This window comes from Arachis ipaensis, chromosome B7 (assembly GCF_059453495.1).
Source record: "Arachis ipaensis isolate K30076 ecotype BB chromosome B7, ASM5945349v1, whole genome shotgun sequence".
Classification (NCBI taxonomy): Eukaryota; Viridiplantae; Streptophyta; class Magnoliopsida; order Fabales; family Fabaceae; genus Arachis; species Arachis ipaensis.
The window spans coordinates 11,981,477-11,987,347 of NC_142442.1; positions in this window are offsets into that span (position 1 = coordinate 11,981,477).

Below are 5,871 nucleotides of genomic sequence, written 5' to 3' on the forward strand. Positions count from 1 at the left end.
AAACTGCATGGATCTGTCAATTCTAACAGAGGAGATATCATCTAAATTATTTTCTGAATCAGACTCTTCTCCATCAAGACTATCAAGAACTATTTCTCCGGAATATTCAAGTAATACTGAAAATATCAACATGCATACAACAAAATGAGTATACCCAAAAGAAACTGAGAACTCCCAAGTCATTAAATAATGACTTAGAAAAAAAATCAGACGACAATATGTTAAGACAATTTTAAAACTAAACGAAAATTTTTAACAATTACCATCTCCCTTGTTGGTAATTTGGGCAAATTTCTTAGACAGAAGCTCTGTAGTGAATGTTGTACCTGTAAAGGATGACAAAAAATCCTCAGTTTTCATTTGTCCTATTCCACCGTCATGTTATGTTTACTAATGTTTAAAAAACGTAACACTATTGGAATTGATATTGAATATTAGATATCAAGATTATCAAAACTGCAACAATAAGAAAAACAACTGAAACAACATTAAAAATTTAACGTAAACTAACTTTTGATGAAAAAAATCATTGAAAAAAATGAAAAATCTGCTTTTACTCATGAAAATTCACAATACAATAAATACTTAACTGCAAATAAAAAGTACACAATTTTTTTTTAACCAAAGAAAACAACGTATAACGATAAGTTTGTTTAACTTAGTTCATGACACAAAGATCCTTTTTAAGTTACGTTAAAATTCTTCATATAAGCATTATGCGACATCATCGAAATTCTCTGAAGCATTTTCTGTGGGGTCTTCTATATCATCCTCCCTTGTCAACAGTAAATCTCCAATGTCACCTTCTGCTGACATGTTCAACCCTGGCTATGGAGAAAAACCAACTTTAGCTTCTTCATTCTCTTCTCCCATGTCATACAAATCTCGTGGTTTCACATGAACCACAACACTCCATTCCTTAGCTACTTCATCATCCACATAGTATACAAGCTGAGCTTCTGATACCAATATGTATGGTTCATCTTCTTCTCGATCACCAGTGTGTATCGGACGAGAGAAATTAACGCTGGTAAGTCCCAAATGGTCTTGTTTGATGCCTCTACTAGTAGTGGTATCAGCCCAAACACATTTGAACAATACCACTGTGAAATGACAACTATAATTCAATTTAATTATGTCCATAATTTTTCCGTAATACGGAACACTACCAACAGCCACTCTATTATCACGCATGCTTGCATAACTTCTTGTATTAGATGATACATATACTCCACTATTTTGGATTTTCAGCCCGTCTTCTTTTGTAATAGTTCTAAACTTGTACCCGTTAACATTGTACGCCCTAAAGCGTCTTACCTGAATTATGGGACTGCTCGAAAGAAACTTCATTTCTTTCGAATGAAGCGTACTTTCCATTGGAACCTGGAACCACATAACATTCATTCTTTATATTAAAATCGAATTTTATAAAGTACTAATTCTAGGCTAAAAATATATCGGTCATGTTAATATTCTATCAACCTCATGCTTGAACCACCGAAAAAATTCTGCATGCACAACACTGTCTATCTTAGATTGCGACCTTGTTTGAGCCCGTAAGCTTCGCTTTGTCTTTTTCCTAAATGTACTTTATGAGAGAAAAGAAAATTAGTCCAAATAGTCACTGGGAGAAAAGAGTTATATGAGTGTTTTAAAAATACATGTGTATACTTACTCAACAAACGGAACCACGACATCGCAGTTGACTAGCACATAATGATCTGCTTGATGTTTTTTCATTTGAGTGAGTTCGAAATGCGAAATAGCCCTAAATGCCCTTTCATTAGCTTGGAACATAGTTTTTCCTGAATTATGTGTAACATCAACAGGTTGATCATCAACTCGCCCTGGTCGGTTGATTCTAATCTCAATATTATCCAAATATCTAAAACAGAAAGTCAAAATTTCCTCAAATAAATAGCCTTCTGCAATTGAACTTTCTAGTTGTGCCCTATTATGAATATATTGCTTCAAACGTCCTAAATACTTTTTATATAAATACAACATAACGTTTAGTATATACACAATTAATTCAACTGTTTGGCGGCGGTTGAAAATCGTCGCAATATGGTCCTAGAACCGCCGCAAAATGTCAGGATTGTTGTAGCGAGTAAATCGTAAAATATAAGATATAGTTATTACAATTTATTATAATAATATAAGTTTAGGTAATATGTATTCTTAAAATACATGATAAATTTATTATTAATAAAAAAATTAAAAAAATTAAAAAAAATTAATAAATACAAAATAAATATATTAAAAATTTAAATTTTTCGTATTTTTAATTTATAATTTTAATATATATTTTTAAGACATAAGATAGACATATTTAAAAATGTTATTATTACTATTAATCGAGTAAAATTTTTAAAATCAATTTATTAGTTATTACGTAATGGAACAGCTAGCAAGTAATCATTTATAATAATGTCATTAAATTTCATGGATTCATTGCAACAAGTACCATTTCGTCGTGTGCATGTATTATTAGTAATTTTGTCATCATCAAATCAAGTTCTTACAAGTCATTTTTTTTAAATGTTATTTTAATAATTAAAAATAACTTAATAATTAATGTAGAGATGTTTTCTAATTCTAAAACAAATAAAATCAGAATAACTCCTTAACTGTATAGTTTATTTAGTTGATGTGTTCTAAGTGTTAACGTGCCGTCCACAATTTATATTCTCCTAAAATACTACTATCAGAAAGTCATTTTCCAATTAGATAACTACTTCATGTAATTATTAATTAAGTTCCATTTTATTCAAACTAAAAAAAAAAATATAAAACAAGTATCGGAGTACTCCAAAGTCTTCCTAATAATTCGCTTAGACATATTAATTAATGATAAATATTGACGATGAATTATTTATTTATCATATATTTAAACAAATATTAATTAATTTTCTATATATAACAAATAAGTCACACGTTTATTATCAGAATTGAGCGGATCTAACTTAATTCCAAAATTAGACGAAGAGATAATGGTTGTCTCAACTTTATAAATACCATCATAAAAGCCATTTATTTTTTTAAAGAAAAAAAATTAGGTGAACTTTCTCATATAATTCTCTCAAATCCAACAATGAACATTTAAAGCGCGAAATTTACAAGAATGAACATTTGTAAGTGGCTTAACTATATTATTAGATCGGATAAGCTATATAACAATAACATATTAGAATTAAGTGACCCTACATCAAAAGAAAAAGTAAGAACTATATCCTTGATATAGTTAAGCTTATAACGCACTCTCCCTAGAAACAAATATCTCGAGTATGAAATTTGTAAAAATCAACAAGACTGGTGATTGAACTACATTAGATGAATTGGGGTTAACAAATATGAAATTTCATATATTTTAATCATAAAAATTATGAAATTTAAAGTTTTTTTTTAAAGAATATTAGGAGATAATTAGTCTTGATATTTGAAAGATGGTTAAACAGACATTCTCTAGTATTGGTTCTTATTCCAAAGGTTGAATTGCTGGTATTTATGAAAAATTTCAGACCGATTAGTCTCTACAACGTAGTTTACAATATCATCACGAAAGTCCTTGTTAATAGGCTCCGTCCTCATCTTGCGGAGATTGTTGGCCCGCTTCAAGGAGAATTTATTTAAGGACGAAGAACTCCTGACAACATCATTATTGCTCAAGAGGCCCTCTACTTTATGAAGAAGACTAAATCAAAGAAAGGCACACTGGTCTTTAAGATTGATCTGGAGAAAATTTATGACAGAGTTGACTGGAGGTTTTTAACCTATATCCTTAAGAGCTTTGGTTTTCTCAGTCCTACAATTAATTTGATTATGAATTGTGTCACAGCTTCCTCCTTATCTATTATTTGGAATATGAATCATCTGAATGGTTTTACTCCTAACTGAAGTCTTAGACAAGGAGACTCTATGTCACCCTATCTTTTTGTGTTGTGTATGAAAAGATTAGCATGCTTTATTTGTCATCAGGTTGATTTGGGCTTGTGGGAGTCGGTTGCTGTTTCTAGAGGGGGACCAAGAATATCCCACTTAATGTTTGCGGATGACTTGTTTTTATTCTGTAAAGCTACAAAGAGGCAAGTGCAAAATGTGATGTTGGTTTTAGAGACTTTTTGTAAAGCATCTGGGATGAAGATTGATGTGGAGAAGTCTAAAGCGCTTTACTCCAAGAATGTCTCTGCAATAAGAAAAGAGATTTTCACTGGGGTGTCCTCTATCAGATTTTTTCAAGACTTGGACAAGTATCTTGGGGTTACCCTTAGCCATTCTAGGATGACCCGTTCATCTTTTAATGGTGTCTTGGATAAGATTCGAGATAGAGTAGCAAGCTGGAAAAGGAGTTTACTCAATCGGACAGGTAGACTCTATTTGGTTAATTCCATTGTAGCCATTATTCTCACGTACCAGATGCAGGTCTTTATTTTTTTCAAAGGGGTCATTAGCAACCTGGAGTCTGTGATGAAAATTTTTTTTGGAAAAGACAAGTTGATGGAAGAAGATTGAATCTTGTTAATTGGAAGGTACTTGTTACTCCAAAAAAATATGGAGGTTTGGGGATTAGAGATCCTTATTGTGTGAATATTGCTCTTCTTGGAAAGCTAGTTTGGACTTTTTTCCATCAGCCAAACAAGTTATGGGTCTAATTATTAGATGCCAAATACCGATCATCTCTATATGACTATTTTGGTTGTCCTAAGAACAAGGGCTCTCTTATTTGGAGGAATCTTTGCAAGGCTTGGAAAGTGTTGAAGGATGGGTTTGCTTGGTGTATTGGATATTTGAACCAAAATTTTTGGTTTTCTAATTGGAGGAGAGAATGGCAGTTATCTAATGAGATAGATTATGTCCACATTTCTGATTCGAACAGGATATCTGGTCGGTTGGTAGGTGGCATTTAGATACTCTTTATTCCACTTTATCTCAAAATCTGAAAAGTAATATTCTTTCTTACAATCCAGATGTGCAAGCAGGTCCGGAAGTGGATTGGTATTGGTTTGTGTCTGTTGTCAAAGTCTATGACTCACGCAAGGTCACTTGTGGTTGTGTAAGAAGCTGTTTGGTTGGGAAAAGCGAGAGAATTGACTTTGACTTTGGCTTTGGCTTTAGCGCCAACTTGTTTCGAAAAAGCACAAGTGTTTGGCTTGGCTGTGTCTTAAGGAGGCTCTTCCTACTACAAGTTTTCGCTTCAGAAGAGGGATGTCGTCATCGAATAGGTGCCTAAGATGCCTTTCTAGACAGGAATCGGTTTTACATTGTATTCGGGATTGTTCAAAAGCTCAGGCTGTATGGCATAGGTTGGATATTTTTTGTCATCATTGAATTTAAAGAACTGATTCTTGTATTATAGCAGAGAGTATATGTTTATGTTCTTTTCGAGACTTTGGTGGATATGGTGAGTAAGGAATAATGACATTTTTAATCTCCATGAGACTTAGCCTCTGAAAAAAGTATTTTGTCTGGAATTAGTTTCAGAAAAGGAGTTTATGAGTATTTTTGAATAACAACATATGTCCCTCCCCTCTATTCTAAATGGTTCTTGGAATCCTCATCCATTGGTACTTTCAAGATTAATTGTGATACTAGTTATCGTGATTCTGATGATTGTGTTGCTTTTGCTTGCATTATTAGATATTATAATGGGAGTTAGCAAAGGGGGCGTTTGGGAATACTTGGGAGTAATAGTATTCTTCTAGGGGAATTGTTTACTATTTGGAGAGGATATCTGTTAGTATGGGATGTGGGTCAACGAGATGTTATTTGTGTAGAAGCGTTTAATCTTGTTACTAGTCACCAAGATGATTTTGAGCTTATTGATCCGTTGGTGCTCAAAATAAGGGATATCATGTATTGAAATTGGCGTGT